General features: G+C 37.6%; 1 protein-coding gene and 1 pseudogene across 1 annotated transcript in view; one reads left to right on the forward strand and one right to left on the reverse strand.

Moving 5' to 3' along the window:
- The window catches only part of NRG3 (neuregulin 3), a 1209945-nt gene that overhangs the window by 538669 nt on the left and 653369 nt on the right, over positions 1-17907 (reverse strand). The gene's annotated exons all lie outside the window — the stretch shown is intronic.
- Positions 1906-4218, forward strand: LOC138145467 (UBX domain-containing protein 1-like; annotated as a pseudogene).

Here is a 17907-nt window from a genome sequence, read left to right on the forward strand (position 1 = left end):
GAGTATTTAATTGTCTGTTAAGATACATTTAAATTCTCTTTTTGGTATGGTATCTGGTCTTTATCCTCTCCAATACTGATTTTTTTCCATCTCTGAAAGAAAGAATTCATAAAATATGTGTATGGGTCCTTTAAGTAATGTAAAATATTTTGTCATCTTTTATTTCATTATCTCATTATACTCTCCATTACATTGTTTGTCACCTGTCAAAGATGGCTCCAAAGTCAATAACAGTTCAGATTGAACATTGAGATGAAGGTGCTCACGCTTAATGAAAAGAGATTTATTTCAGACTAATACAGAAACTATATGTAAAAAAGGAGAAAAAGAGACAGAGAGGGAGAGAGAGAAAGAGAGAGAGAGACAGAAAGAGAGGAAGGGAGGGAGGGAGAGAAAAGGAAAGGAATGAAGGAAGGAGAGAGAGAAAGGAAGAAAGAAAGAATGAAAGAAAGAAAGAAAGAAAGAAAAAAGGAAAGAAAGAAAGAAAGAAAGAGAGAAAGAAAGAAAGAAGAAAATGCCCATAGAGCTATAAAACTGTGGATACCCTTTGATCTAACAGTGCTGCCACTATGTCTTTATCCAAAAGACATAAAAAATGGGGAAAAGGAGCCACATGTACAAAAATATTACAGTAGTTCTTTTTGTGGTGACAAAGAATTGGAAATTGAAGGGATGACAATCAATTGGTGAATGGTCAAAAAAGTTGTGGCATATGAATTTAATGGAAGACTATTGTTACATAAGAAATGGTGACAGTGGACCAAGCCAAGATAGTGGCATAGAAACAGGAAAATTTTGTAAGCTCCTCCCACAACCACCTTAAGGACCTACAAAATATGATTCTAAACAAATTTTAGAACTACAGAACCCAGAAAGTGACAGAGAGAAATAAATCTCCCAATGAAGGCAGACTGTCAGGCTTACAGAAAGGGTCCATCTCAGGGTACTAGGAGCCAAGCCCAGCACCTGCCCTCCACTATGTGAGCCTGTGATTTTAGCTGCAGGGCGGCCTCCACCAACAGAGGCCAGAGCAGACTTCAGAAGAGGGAATCACCAGCAGTTGTGGCAGTTTCTAGACTTATCAACCTATAAGTGCCAAAGATCAAGTAGAAGGTCAGTATTGAACTCTGTTGGAACTGGGGGTAATCCAAGAACACTGTCTGGCCCCTGCCCCTACAGTGAGAAGCAGTGGAGACACATGGCTGCTTCCAGAGCTCCTGGCCTGCAGATTGTAGGGGGACCAAGTGATCATTCTGAGGGGTAATTGCTCTTGCTTTAACCTGCTTGGATCTCAATTGGGTGGAGGTCCTGGGGCATCTGGGCAGTAGGCCATAGCTTGTGGGGGCTTCAGAGAGGGCACCCAACTAATAGTTCCAGAAGCTGTGAAAAACCTGGTGATTTGGGATAAAGCTCTCCTCTCTGGAAGCAGAGTTCTACTGTGGCAAAGAGCTCAAAAGTCAAGTAATTGATTGGCAACGTGAGCAAGCAGAGGAAACAAAGGACAGCAGTCAAACCTTAGATTCTTTTTGGGAGGAGAAAAAGGATCAAAGCATGGAAAGGGAGGAAGAAAACAAACTCAGAACTCCTGAGCCAAAAGCTTCCAAGAAAATATGAATTGATTACAGGTCATGGAGGAGCTTTAGAAGGATTTTGAAAATCAAGTAAGAGAAGTGGACGAAAAATTGGGGAGAGAAATGAGAATGATGCAAGAAAATCATGAAAAGTGATTCAACAATCTGACTGAAGGGGCAAGTGGCTCCACTAGGAGAAGTATAAAGGAGGTAGAGGCCAGGCGGGCAGCTTGTTCTCTGTTATGCACCCTTTCAGGAAAGGAAGAGGGGAGGTGCACGTAGCCACTGTCCTGTCCCCTCCCTTGTAGGTCCAGACTGAGGCAGAGGCCACACCATGGCTGAGTGGACAGCTCTGGAGAGTCTCATTGAGATGGGCTTCCCATGGGCTGAGCATAGAAGGCTCTGGCCCTCACGGGGGACCAGGGCATTGAGGCCGCCATGGACTGGTTGATGGCACACTAAGATGAGCCAGAAGTGGAGGAGCCCCCTACTTCCCTCTGAGGACACTCCTTGGGGCATGAGCTCTTGCCCTATTGTAATGCCATGAACAGAAGCTTTCCAGAAGAACTGCTACTGTGAACAGCTTTTTTAAGGTTCTGATTATTCAGCATAGTGATCATTCTATTTATTCCATAACAAAAGCAAAACATCCATGGAAAATCAAGGTACAGCATAATTCAAAAGACAGCATTCACCATATTACAACTTATCCAAGAAAATCACAATATTCACAACATAGTCTCAAAGTAAAATAGTCACTCTTAAGTTAACTCAATTAGTCACTTATCAGTAGTCGTAAAGTACAATATTCAAAGTCTTCCACTCTTGGGGCAAAGACTTGATTAACTCAATCAGTCACCTATCAGTAATTTCAAAGTACAATAGTCAAAGTATTCAAAGTATAATCAGTCACTTGTTCAGCAAAGTCTTACTAAGTATCATACACAAAACCCTCCACCCCTAGGTCACTAGTAAACTATAATTCCATAATTATTCAGTACCCAGAGAGAAATCTTTTCATCCTGACTTGGGGCCTGTTCTCAGATTCCCTGGATCCCCTTCCATGGTCCCAGATTCTACCTGGATTCACCAGACTGTCACGTGGGTTCAATGGCAGACAGCTCCCAGTTCCTTGACCAGCTCCCTGGGCAGATCCTGCTCCACACTTAACTTCACAGGGTCTGGTCCATGTCAGATCTCTCACCATTTCTGCTCCAAGGAATTCAAGGCTCAACCAAGCCACAAAGTCTCAGCATCCTGGTCATGCTCCAGTCACCTGGGCTCCTGGCTCCTGGGTTTGGGGGCTCCTGGCTCTGGATTCTGGGTTCCTAGCTCTGGGCTCCTGGGTTCCTGGCTCCAGTTTCTGGGCTCCTGTTCAGAAGAAGCTCCACCACCACCACAAGTTCTCAGGACTCAGTTCTCCATTCTTCTGTAGCTATTCTGCCACCAGATCTTGGTTTCAAGGAAATTCTGACTGTGCTTCTCTGGGGCTTTTCCTATATACACAGTATTACCTACTTTCTTTGACCAACCCCTTCCTGTTATGTCAGTTAACAGGAGACAGGAGTTCATATTTTCTATTCCCCCAATCAGAGGCTTGATCAGTTACTAAGTGTTAAGTACCTGCTACTTTTGCCAACACAAAAGGTATCAAATCAAATTCAAAATTACATTACCATTACACCTATGAGGGAGGCAGCCTGGAAGGGTCTGGGGTGGCAAGGGTGGAGAAGAAGGAACCTCTGAGGGAAGAGGAGAAGCTGTAGCAGACCAAGAGGATGTTGGAGCTGCTGGCCCAGATACAGAAGGAACAATGAGAAAGAGAGCAGCAGGAAGCTGTGGAGTGGAAGAGGCAGCAGACACAGCAGGACCAGGAGCTGTCATCCACCTGATAGTGGCTGCAGGAGGATGAGATGTGCTGGGCAGCTGAGGAAAGAAGGAGGGAGAAGGCTGAAGAGAGAGCTGCCAGACAGCCAGTCTGGGAGAAGATTGAGAGGAATAAAGTAGAGAGAGCCAAGAAGTTTGGTGGCAGGGGATTGCAGATCACTTCCCCTGCAACCAAGCAAGGCCCTGTTCCTTTTTCTCCCAATCAGGAGCCTCCCACCAAGCAAAAGTATTATTAGTGTCGCATCCAGGTTTGTTTGCCTGATGGGACATCCCTGACACAGACATTCAAGGCTAGAGAGCAGCTGGCTCTACGTGAGAACTCTATGTGGAACTACACAGAGGGGAGGAACTAGGAGGTGGGCAGGACCCTGTACAGCTGCTCAGTGGCTTACCCCAGCTGGCTTTTTTTTTTAAAAGCAATTGGGGTTAAGTAATTTGCTCAAGGTTACATGGCCAGGTGTTTCTGGGTGTATGCTAAGTGTCTGATGCTGGATTCAATCCCAGGTCATCCTGACTCTGGGGCTGGTGCTCTTATTCACTGTGCTACCTGGCTGCACCAAACTGGTCTTTTCTGAAGCCGATATGGAGAGACCTCTGCAGGAACTGGGAATTATGCCTTCTGCTTTCCTCATTGTGGCCAAGAAGTGTGCCAGCTGAAGGGGTTTCCAGCCTCCTTGCCTTTTCCCCTCAAAACTCCCCTTAACCTCAGACAGAGCACTGACATCCCCTCCCTAATAAACATATCCTGAGTAAAAAAAAACCTGACTGAAGAAAACAACACCTTAAAAAATAGACTAACTCAAATGGCAAAAGAAGCCCAAAAAGCCCATGGAGAGAAGAATGCCTTAAAAATCCAAATTTGCCAGATGGAAAAGGAATTTGAAAAGCTCACTGAAGAGAATCATTCCTTCAGAATTAGATTGGGGCAAATGGAAGCTAATGAATTTATGAGAAATCAAAATGCTGTTAAACAGATCCAAACAAATGAAAGAATAGAAGGCAATGTGAAATATTGCATTGGAAAAACCACTGACCTGGAAAACAGATCCAGGAGAGATGATTTTAAAATTATTGGACTACCTGAAAGCCATGATCAAAAACAGAACCTAGAAGTCATCCTTCAAAAAATTCTCAAGGAAAATCTCCCAGATATTTTAGAACCAGAGGGCAAAATAGAAATTAAAAGAATTTACTGATCACCTCTTGAAAAATATCCCCAAAAGAAAACTCCTAAGAACATTATAGCCAAATTCCAGAATTCCCAGGTCAAGGAGAAAATATTACAAGCAGCTAATAAGAAACAATTTGACTATTGTGGAAACACAATCAGCATAACACAAGATCTAGCTGCTTCTACAATAAGGGACTGAAGGACTTGGAATATGATATTCCAGAGGTCAAAGGAACTAGGATTAAAGCCAAGAATTACCTACCCAGCAAAACTGAGTATAATGGACTTTCAAGTATTCTTGATGAAAAAAAAGAGTTGAATAGAAAATGTGACGTTAAGATACAAGAAGCAAGAGAAACATAAGAAAGTAAACAAGAAAAAGAAATCATAAAGTTGAACAATTTATAATCCTACATAGAAAAACGATAATTGTAACTTATGAATTTTTTCTCAGTATGAGGATAGTTGAAGGGAATATAAATGTATATATATATATATATATATATATTTATATGTTTATATAGGAGGGTAGATGTGTGTATAAATACATATGTGAGTGTGTGTATATATGTGTACATGCATACATAGACAGAGGGCACAGGATCAGTTGAATAGGAAGGGATGATATCTAAAAAATAAAATTAAGAGGTGAGAGAGGAATATAATGAGAGCAGATAGGGAGAGACATAATAGAGTAAATTATCTCATATAAAAGAGGCAAGAGAAAACTGTTACAATGGAGGGGAAGAACAGGAAGGCAAAAAAGAATGAGTCAACCTTACTCTCATTGAAATTGGCTTAACGAGGGAACAACATACAGACTAAATTAGGTATCTTATCCTACAGAAAAGTAGGGGGGAAGGGGATATGAGGGTGATGATAGATGGGAAGGCACATGGGGGGGGGATAGTTAGAAGCACACACTTTTGAAAAGGGACAGGGTGTCAAAGTAGAAAATAGAACAAGTCGGGGGAAGGATGGCATGGAGGGAAATATAGTTAATCTTTCACAATACATCCACTATGGAAATGTTATTCATAACAACACATGTACAACCTATGTTGAATTGCTTATCTTCCCATTAAGGGTGGGTGATGAGGGAACAAGGGAAAGAATCTGGAATTCAGTTTTTTTTTTAAGCAATTGGGGTTAAGTAACTTGCTCAAGTTTACACGGCCAGTTATTTTTTTGTGTGGGTGCCAAGTATCTAAGGCTGGAACTGATCCCTGACACCAGGGCCTACGCTGTTACTCACTGCGGCAAGTGGCCACCCTGAATTCAAAGTTTTAAAATCAAATGTTTTTTAAAAATAGTATTATTATTATTTTACATGCAAGTGGGAAATAAGATATACAGGCAATTGAGTATGGAGAGCCATCTTGCCCTACTGGAAAGTTGGAGGGGGGGAGGATATAGGAGGATATAGGATCGAGCAGATTGGGGGAGGGGATATTCCATGGGATTGCTATCTTGGGGTGGTGGGTAGGAGAAAGATAGGGAGAAAATTTGTAACTCAAAATCTTGTGATAATGAATGTTGTAAACTAAAAATATATAAACAAAAAGAAACGGTGAGCTGGCAGATTTCACAAAAACAAAAACCTACTGATGCTGAGTAAAGAGAGTAGAATTAGGAGAAAATTGCAACAGTAATAGCAACACAGTGCAATGACCAACTTTGTCAGACTTAGTTCTTGTCATCAGTATGATGATCTAAGACAATTCCAACAGACTCCTGATGGAAAATGTCCACATTTGAATGCAGATAAAAGCATAGAATTTTCTTTTCTTTTGGTTTGTTTTCCCTTTCTCATGATTTTTCCCTTTTGTTTTGATTCATCTTTCACAACATGCTTAATGTGGAAATGTATTTAATGTGATTGTGTGTATATATAAATTGTTTCCTATCTTGGGAAGGGGGAAGGGAAAGAGGTAGGGAGAAAAGAAATGTAACTCCAAATCTTATAACAGTGAATGTTGAAAACTAATGAATAAAAGAAAGAAAATGATACAATGACAATTTGCTTCTCTAGACATGGCCATGCTCTTCTTTATATGGAAAGAGAATATGGTGACACATGTATTCTTCAGAAATGTACCAAGTCCGGGGTGGCTAGGTGACACAGTGAGTAAAGCACCAGCCCTGGAGTCGGGAGCACCTGAGTTCGGTTCCAGCCTCAGACACTTAACACCCACACAAAAAAACTAGCCATGTAACCTTGGGCAAGTTACTTGACCCCAATTGCCCTCCAAAAAGGCAAAAACAAATGCACCAAGTCTGAGAGACTTTGATTGTCTATGTGTGTGTGTATGAGTAATTCAAGAAATTTAGAAAGACTTTTTATGAAATAATGCAAAGTGGGAAATAAAAAGGAGACAGAAGAAAAGACTACACAGGAAATAGAATAGTATATGAAGAAAAAGGAATGAAAATAAATAGACAAAACATTTGAAGGTCACTTAGAAAAAATGAAAATGCATTGTGGGGGAAGTTAGGTGGTGCAGTGAATACAGCACTGGCTGTTGAGTTAGAAGGACCTGAGTTCAAATCCGACACACTTACTTATCTGGGTGACCTTGGGCAAGTCAATTACTCCCAATTGCCTTGCCTTCCACCCTAAAAATGTATTGTGTTATGTGATGTTTTGAAATTAATAAATGTAAATTTAAATAGTTAATATGCAGGTTTAGTTTTAATATGTGTGTTTAATATTTTTTTAATAAAATCATCTCAAAAACTAAAAAGGCATACACACTTAATGTATAAATAAATTGCAAGATCATGTGGAGGCAAAGGATTCTTACTTCCAAACCCTTGTTAGTCAAACTTGAGTTTATTTCTCAGGTGAGTAAGTCTAATATTCTAAAGCAGCTGTGTCTAATGGAAAACAATTTCCTGACTGCTCTTTTCCCCTTAGCTAGTTCAAGAGAACCAACTCCTAAGTCAAATTTCTTATATATTTAGCACTGTCATAAAGACATTTTTCTACCTGTGATATCCAACAATTCATCTGACTTGTTTCCTTGAATACTTCAAAGCCTCAATAGCTCCAGACTTCATTGAAAAAGTGTTATAAAATCCTTTGGATAGATATATTTGCTTAGTGAGAAAACAAGAAGCCCAATCAATTATTAGATTATGATTGATTGTCCTATAAAGCAAACATCATCCAGTCAATGGAATGGATTGTAATGAACCACTAACATTTTTAAAGCTTTAGAGATACTTTTAGCTTTAGACATGTTAAATGCAGAAAATGCAGAAATGGGAAATTTTATATTTTTGTTACTTATAAAAGTATTATCAGAAAACATGAGCATTTTACTGTAAAAGAAAGAACAGAAAGGGGGATTATAAGTGAATTTGTGAACTTTTTTCACTATGTTAAGTTCAACTTTATAGAAATAAAATTGCCCTGCATTTAGTCTGGGTAATTATGAAGTTTTCAATGTTGTCTTATCTTTTAAACATTTCATTGACTCTCTTATCTTCCTTTTCTCTTTTTTTTTTGTATCTGTATTACACTTCAATCTCTCCCCCACTCCCCTGTTTTACTCCCTACAGAGAAACCATCAAGAGGAATAAACAAATGTCAGACAAAACTAAACACAGTGGGAATGGCAGAAGGTGCATGTGTCGTTCCCTCCCCCTGGTCCCTTCTCTGCAAAATGGAGGAAATATGCTTCAAAATCTGCATTTTGAAGTCAGAATTGGGTAGTGCATTGAAGAATTGTCAAGAATGCTGCGGTTGTTTTCCTTTACATTTTTGTCATCATTGTTTCAAGTGCCCTACTGGTTCTAGTGAATGATTTCCTAAACAATTTAGGATCTCTAACACAGTGGTGAAGATTAGAACATTGTGTTTGCTGTGGGTTTCAGTTTCCAGAATATATATGCATATGTGCATACATGTGAAATCATGTAAAATTTATACTTACAGACACAAAAACATATGTATTCTCTAAAGGGGTTGCAGTATGAATTCTAAGTTCACTAAATAACCAAGACCATGCAATTTAAAATAAATTAGTGGCAAATCATTTTGTGAAGCAAAGATTTCTTTCATCAAGTATACACACACCACACACACCCTATATTGTATTAATTTGGTAGCTATATGTTTTCATATTGGAGTTTTATTTATATTGATCAAGGTGTATCTGCAGTTTTGAAACTACATTATTGAATGAAACCAAAAGCAAAGTAAATTATAACATATTGGGAGCTCCACCCCTAAAAAATTAGGCAACAAGTAGTCAAAATAGAATAAATCCAAACTGTTCCAAATATTTCAATGGTGGCAGAGAGCATACAGTGCTGTGTATAGAGGAAAAAGAACTGACTGAGTTGTAACTCAGTCATTTAGTATCTGAGTAATCCTGAGCGAATCACTTAACTTCTCCAAACTCAGTGTTATCATCTATAAAATGGGAATACTGAAATCACTTACTATATAGAGTATCTATAACTATCAAATAACATATAAAAATATCCTTTCCATTCTGTCTCTCCTATCAAGAAAACCTACTATTGGATTCACTGCTCTTAGAGTGAGGTTTTAACATGGCAACTATACTACTCCCCCAAGGAGACTGTAAACAGATTTCAGGTGACCTGTGTAATTTTTTTAGTTGTCATTTGCATTTCAATATATTTTTCTTTTCTAATTTTATGTAGCATTCTGTGTATTTAAAAACATTATTTTGATAAGATGTCTTTGGGCTTCAACCAGATATGAAAGATGAAAAAAATTAAGCATTATAAGGAAATAACAAAAAATAAGGAAAAAGGGAATGTACAATTTCTGTGTTTCAGAAATATTACAAACAGTGATTGGCAAAGATATTTATTACTGGTGAAAAATAGACTACTAGCATGAACTAGATAATAAAAGCCTAGAAACAAACAATTTCAGGAGGCTTGTGTTTGATGAATTCAGGAATAAAAAAAAATGGTCAGGAGAGCATAATCTATTCAAGATAACCTTCAGGAAAATTTGTAATAAGCTTGGTAGAAAATAGGTTTAGACCAACATTTTATACCATATCTAAAAATAATTTTGAAATAGATGTTACACATTTAAAATGTCACCTCATAAATATAGAAGATATTGAAACTATGAAATCTTGTAGTTTATAGGAGGAAAAGACATCAAAACAAAGAGTACAAAGGATTATAAACACAGAATACAAAATGTTAATTACATAAAATTGGAAATGTTATGCATGATACAAACCAGTACAACTATAACAAGAGAAACTACCAATTAGGAATATATTTTTATCCATCAACTCATAAAATTCACTTATCTAATATCTATCGTGATATTGTAGGAACTGTATCAGAACAATAATACATTATTGGTGGTGCTTTAAATGGTTTATAAAGTTTTGTTTAAAAATGTAATTACAAAAGAAAAATAGCTAATAGTAATTAGAAAGATAAGAGCACTAGTCCCATCAGGATTAAAGAATATTTTAATTATGCTATCACAGAAGTTACATTAGCACAGCATCTAGCAAATAGCAAGCATTTAATAAATGAATGTTGAATTAATTTGGTGACAACCTGTGATACAGGTAATGGTATTAATTCCATTTTTACAGATGAATGGATAGGGGTTAAGAATGTTGTCACTTGAAGGACACATGAGGTCCTCTAGGTCTGCAAGTGTGGCTCTTTGACTGAATCCAAACTTTACAGAACAAATCTCTTTAAATAAAAGGATTTGTTCCATAAAACTTGGACTCATTTAACAGGCCAAACCCAAGGACCTAGAGGACCACATGTGGCCTCAATGCTGCAGGTTCCTCACCCCTGTCTTAGAGTGTTTTAGAGGGTCGTAAAGTATCCAGATTAATGAGACAGCCTCAGAACTCTTAAGAAGTTATTAATTGTTGTGTTAGCTATGACCCTGTGAAGCCATGGAACAAGAGAAAAGAACAGCCTGCATGCTGACTTCACTGAGCTGAGAGCAGGAATGGTGAAGTGCCTGCATTTGGACTGGAGCAGAAGCCAGGAGCGGCTGCCTCCTGTGGGAGGAGGAACCCAGGAGTTCGAAATTCAGCCACAGTACAAGATAAGAATTGTGTGGCAAAGCAGGGGCACCAAATATGTTTCCTTGTTGCATCCCACAGTTTGGAACCCAGGGGGAGGATGGACTTGTGTCTATGGTGAGTGGGATAAAGGGCCATGGACCCCCAAGGACCCCACCCTGTTGGTTTTGTTGCCCAGCCACCTCTCCGCATTTGGAAGCAGGGGCTGCAGCAGTGTGAGGGGAAGGACACCCCCACACCCCCAAGAGAATTTTATTTGGACATTTTTTGTTTTGAATTGAAGAGATGAACCTAAAAGTACTTTGTGTTTGTTTAAGGCCCTGTGGCCACTTTGGTAATGGCATGTTACCTCTTGTATCTTGCCAATTCAAATGTAAATTGCCTATGCTATGGGCATGAAAGATCTTGCTGAAATGTTATAGGAATGATTAATTTTTAAGATCTTCCCTGCCCCTAGGTCAAGTGTGCCTGGAGCCTGTGGTGGGAGGCTTCTTTTTCAGGAACGCCCACACCTCAGTGCTTTGTAATTGGTGGTGGGTCAAGAGGTTTGTTACATTCTCTGACCCAGGAAAATGTTATATAATCCCTGATGTGAGACTTTGTTTTGGGGCTCACTTTGAGAAGTGTTGTGTGATTTGACCAGATGAGACTCTGGGAAGCTGTTGAGAGCCCCCTAGCTTTGAAAACCCAGATGTTGACGCTTCCCTCTCTGGTAACTGTGATTAGGTATGGATATATGTAATGGTTGGACAGTTTGGAAGCCTGTCTGCTTAAATGTTTCTCTGTCTTGGAACTTCTGCTTGTAACCTCTGTATACTCTGAAGTTTGGGGTGCTGACCTTTTTCTCCCTGAACTAGGTAAATGATATATGTTTGATTAAAGCAAGATTGTTAACTGCTGCCCCCCCCAAAAAAAAAATGAAACACAGAGGTTAAGTTACTTACCAGGGTGACTTTCATATGTAAAATACTTTAACTTTAAAGCCTTCTATAAAATCAGTTATTATTGCTGTTAGTATTGGTTTCTTTTACTCTTCTGATGTATGCTTGCCAAACTTGTCTATTCTGTCCCCAGTTGTGCCTTTTCCTATATCTATGCTCACACTGTTCCATAAGCTTGCAGTGTATGAAATACCTTCCCTTCCTATCTTTCCCCAAAATAAATTTTTATTACTATCTTTTATTTTTATATCATCTAAATTTCCCCTTGTATCTCTTTCCATTCCCGCTCTTAGAGATCTATTCAGTACTACAAAGAATAATCCTGAAAAAGGAAAAAGAGGGAAGAAAAAAATGTTGTCACTTGTCCAGGGTCACAGAGCTAGTAGGTTTCTGAAATAGTATTTAGATTCAAGTCTTTCTCACTCAAAATCTATTCAATATTCCATAATCTTCCCATTGGTTAGAGAAAGTCTAAATAAATAAACGTATTTAAATGTGGTGAAATTCACTTACCTTAGGAAATAGTAGATATGGATTCAGAAAAAATGGGAAGATTTACAGGAATAAAATATATATAATAATTACATACACACACGCGCACACACACACATATAGTGAAATAACTGAGACAACAGAATGAGATTAAATATAGTGACAAATGTTCATTTTACATGATGAGTGTTAAAGTACATCATTCTCATAAACTTTTATCAGTATGGGAACTGTAAGTTTTTTAGTTCAATAGCCTTATTTATCATTTGCCATAACAGAGGACCAGGGATGGCAGGTGACCTGCCCAAAGTCATATGGGTATTAAGAATCAGAAGTGGCAATTAATCTTGGGTGTTCTGACTTCAGAATCAGTGATCTAGTCCATCCTGGGTTATTTTTTTGGTTCTATAAAGAAATGAACAATTTTAGGACACTGAATGCTGTAAGTCATAATTTTTTGTTTCAGAAACATTTTGCTTAATAGTTTTGTTTATCTTTTTGGAGGGCAATTGGGGCTAAGTGACTTGCCCAAGTTCATACAGCTAGTTTTTATGTTAAGTGTGTGAGGCCATATTTGAACTCAGGTCCTCCTAACTCCAGGGCTGGTGCTCTATTCACTTTGCCACCTAGCCACCCCCATTTTTGATTATTTTTAATCAAAGAAATAGAGGGATTTTAATTAGAAATTGTCCAAACAAATCAATGAAATGCATATTTTAAATAGCCTCATGCCTCTGCATCATATCTCCTTTAGTTTCCTGCCAATTCTAACTCTTCTTTGAAATTTTTGTAAATCTACTTTCCTAAAGTAGACATGTAACACATAACATTATTCAGATCTGAATCCAATTTTATAGATTCTAAGATCTGGTCATTTTTACCCACAATTCCTATCATTTTTTTCATCTCCTACTGTATCTTCCACATTGCATAAAATTAGCTAGTGAGCAGTAGTTCTTCTTATTTTATCTAAATGGCAAAGTTGTTAACCAGGCAAGTTGAGAGCATATCACATGCTCAACTTTAGCAGAATGAGACTTCTAGCAGATGCTGGAATCATTTACTGTTGGCAATATTTCTAAGATATGTTTTTCAGTACTTTCCAGTGTGACATTCACTGTGGTAATTGTTACTGTCTACTATAGCTCCCATGGCTATAAAGATTGTTCCCTAAAGGTGTGCACAGGGACATACAATTCTAATGTGTGCAACTGTGGAACCACATAGCAATGCCCTGTCATTTGTTTCACAAAGATATGCTCCCTTTATTTTAAATTGCAAGCAGTGATTTATGGGGAAAACAGGAGTCCACTAGCTGCTTTATCTTTCAGATGAAAGGCACTAAACATTAGAGGACAAAATTGCAGAGAATTTAGATGGACAACAAGGAAATCTTGGCAGGATTAGAAATTTGTAGAGCAGTGAAAGGGGGAAAGAACATATAGAATTGCAAGCTGGAAAGCATTTCAATACTTTTTTTTAATAGGAAATGGGCCCAGAGAGTGAAAGTATTTTTTCAAAGTCACACCTATAGTAAATTGCAGAAGTAGGGTTTGAACCAAGCTTTCTGATTCTGAATCCAATCTTTTGTCCATGACATCATGCTAGCAAAGCCTAGAGACTGAGTTCAAATCTTGAGTCCATGATTTATTAGTTGTGTGACTGGGTTCCCTGATTTGTAGCTTCTTCATTTGTAAAACTGGGATTTTATGTAATATTATATTTCTAAAATTTGATTTATCTCTAACATTCTATGATTGTAACAACTCACTAGACTATATTATGTGTGTATATGTGTTTGCAAATGTCTACATGTGTATATATCCACATGTATATAAATACATATTGATATGTGTGATGTATGCATGTGTGTATGCAATAAAATTTATGAAAATTAAGAAAAATAGGAACTTAAAAATATGAATTTTTTGTCAACCCTCTTTCACTGAAACATGCTATATTAGATGCATCAATTCAAAAACACTCACAGATCACTAATAACATTGATGTTTAGCCTTTGAAGAGAATGAGAATAATAGCCATTTTCAGGATGAATCTGTCTTGTACTTTCAAAAGATCTTTGTTCCACAGTTTTTATAATATACTATAAACCATTCTTCCAAAATACACATACAGAATTCTAACACTATGTGGACTTTACATTTCTATAGTGAAGGCAATCAAAAGGTTCTAGAGTAATTAAAAATATGTTTCATAGAATTTAAATTTTGGCATTGACACATTACATTTGGTTGGGTAAAAAGTAATGGAAGGAATCAACTAGGATCTTCCTAAAGTTATCTCATATTGCAGTCAAAGACAATATATGGATAGATGGATTCTCAGCCTAAACTCCAATAATCTAAGTCATTAGGGCATGGGATATAAGCAGGTTTAAATATATAATTATTATAATCTTTACAATGTTTTAAAAATTATATTTCTGAGAAACATGATTTTAGTTACATTAATTATATTTTAATTATATTTAAATAAGCATACTTACTTTTTTGGTGGATGGATTATAATGTGTACAGGAACATTATTTTCAGTTTTTGCATAATCATTTCAATAGAATACATATACACAGGTATCGTTCACAAAACTCCCATCTAGGTGTTGGGTCAGCAATAGTTGATTGGTAAAAGGTTAAAATCGGTTAAAAAATTGGTTAAAGGCAGCCCAAATTGTCCAAATGCATAATTTAAAAACGTTAATTGTTATATCTTCCATTAAAGTCTTGTTCCTATTGATTTGCCATTAAATTAAGTTGACCCTGATCCTTGAGGAGTGTGTCATAGTGGAATACAAGTTCTTGCAGTTCTTTACAAGTTAAAAAGGGATTCAATTGTGATTCTGGCTAAAAGAATATGTACCTATCCACTGAGGATCAGACACTGGGAGAGGCACATCGATATAAGGTTGCCATTTTGGTAAGGTATTTTTTTAAGTTGTTATATATTTTTTTATAGCAACTCACAAAGACCATTTACTAAGAACTAGCTGTACCTTCAGTGGGTGAAAGAGTGCCAACATCAATGAAATCACAGTAACAGATCTGAGATTTAACTGATGTAGGGAAGTATATATCAAGAAAACTCCCTCTAACAATGAAGTTCAACATCTGATACCCAACTTACATACTTAGAGAGTTGTCTTGGACTCTGAGAAGTTACATGATTTGCCTGGAATCATGCAGTCATTATATATAAAAGATTGAACTTGCACCTAGGTCTTACTGACGTTGAGGCAAGTTCTCAAATCACTGTGGCAGAGTTACCCTGAGAAAAAATGTATTGCTTTGCTATTCGTTTATAGTTTTATAATTTTTCTATCTTCTATCCTGTTATCATATTCTTTTTTTTATTTTTAAAGCAATCTGGGTTAAGTAACTTGCTCAAGGTTACACGGCCACTTATTCCTGGCGGTGGTGCTGAGTGTCTAAGCCCGGGATTCGATATCCAGTTCATCCCAACACTGGAACTGGTGCTCTTACTTGGTTAGCCACCTGGCCACCCCTAATCATATTCTTTTTAAATTTAATATTTTTAATATTATCACCAATATAAGCATAAAGTCAAGAAGGCTGTAATGATATTTTTTTTGGAACAGGGAGTACTGGAGAATGGGAAATAAACACTAATAAGGAGTTAAAAAATTTTAAATATAAATAAATGGCAACTATCACTGATTTGATTATGAGATAGAAATGAAAGTCATTGAGATCATATTGTTACTGCATATCCACTAAGGGAAGAGCTATAAGATTGCACTGATTTGAATGGGAACAAACCTGATATCAGATCCCATTGACCTCTACTACTCTGCACTCACTATCAAATCTCTTTGTGTCATGGGAGGAATTTGTTTCAGAACTGCAGATTTCACTTGAGTGTCTCAGTGCCATGGTGCAGATTTTTATACATTACTATAAACTATGAAAACATCCATAATGCCAGGGATATTCTAGCAAATTCTAGCTTTCATATGTGGCCCAATCTGTCCATCCAAGTAAGACCTCTCACTATAAATCTTTTAAAATTAAACATGGACATTAGAACTAAGGACAAGCTGATTTTCATTCAGAGAAACTTTCTTTTATCACCAAACCCACAGTTTCCATTAGTAAGTCTTGTAATTCCCTTAAAGTATGATGTACATAAGTACTTTTTACTAATTTGTCTGCAAAACTGATGATGTATTTCTATAATCACTTTGCTATTTATATTTATACTTTCTAATAATTGCATGGAACAAAAACAGCATTTTAAATAAATCTCATATCTATTTATATATTTCTTAAAAGTTCTATTAGTATTTAATTTATATTATACAAACTATTATGTCTAATTGTAAAACTAGCATTTCATATAAAAGTGATGCAAAAGGTAAAATTTTCTAATGTATAAATTAGAAATTGATGAATTTATGCAAATATCAAATTATTTTTGAAAGTATCACAAAAAGATACATACGTATCTGTGCATTTCCTTTCCTAACTAATTTTGTTTTCTCTTTTTCCTAGAGGAAAAATTTCAAACTTTTATAAAAAGACATTATCAGCTAAAGAGGTCAATTTCAATTGTGATTTATTGATTTAAAGAATGAGGTATGTAGATTCAAGGCAATAACATTTTTAAGAGGCTATCATTTACTCCCTCAATTTATATCCTTACCTATCCCCTACCTAATAAATAATAAAGATCAGTAGCATCTGATAAGACATTTGAAAATTACAATCAAACACCTTTATTTGAAATCTAAAGTTATAACAGTTGCTTGGGGGTGGAGACAAGATGGAGGAATAGAAACAGAACCTCCATGCAGCTCTGGCTCCCACCACTTCTAATTCATGCAAAAGGGTACTCTGAATAAATTTTGGAGCTACAGAACTCACAAAATGACACATAGAAGCTAACCTCCCACTGAGGACAGCCTGGCAGGCCAGCAGGAATCGGCCAGCACAGCACTCTGGGAGCTGAGCCCAGACCCTCAGAGCCAGAGGTTTTAGCCATGGGGTGGGCCTGACCAACAACTGGCTGGAGGGACATCAGATCGCCAGCAGCTGTGGGGGTCCAGAATTACCAACACGTAGATTCTAAGGACAAAGTGAGAGGTCAGTGCAGTGTGGACTTTGGGATCCAGTACTTGGGAGTGTGTTAGCCTCTTTACATGCAGTAAGAAGCCGCTGAGACACCGTAGCTCAGTCACCACCATGTGGCAGCTTCAGTCCTGGGCTGCAGAGTGTAGGGGGACCAAGCGACCAGTCTGATGGGTGTCACCCTTGCTTTAACCTGCTTGGATCTGGATTGCTAGGGTGGAAGTACTGGGGTGTGTGTCCAGCTTGCCAGAGCGTGTGGAGGCCTCAGAGAGGACACCCATCCAATACCTCCAGCAGCTGAGAAAACCCCAGCGTTTGGTACAAAGTTCCCCTGTCTGGTGACAGAGTCCTACGGTGGCAAAAATCCCAGGGGTGAAGTGACTGAGTGGCAACATGACCAGGCAAAGGATGCAAAGCAAACAGAAGATTCCAACATTAGACTCCTATTTTGGGGACAAAAAGGAGCAAATCATGGAACAGGAGGAAGACAACAAAGTCAGAACTCCTGCACTAAAAGCTTCCAAGATAAATACAAGCTGGTTACAGGCCATAGATGACCTTAAGAAGAAGATAAGAGAAGTGGAAGAAAAATTGGGAAGAGAAATGAGAACAATGCAAGAAAATTATGAAATGAGAGTCAACAGCCTAACTGAGGAAAATGACACCTTAAAAAAACAGGCTAACTCAA

The sequence above is a fragment of the Petaurus breviceps genome, unplaced genomic scaffold (genome assembly GCF_028583685.1).
Source record: "Petaurus breviceps papuanus isolate PSGF00001 unplaced genomic scaffold, PetGlider_PUasm1.0 90740, whole genome shotgun sequence".
Lineage (NCBI taxonomy): Eukaryota > Metazoa > Chordata > Mammalia > Diprotodontia > Petauridae > Petaurus > Petaurus breviceps.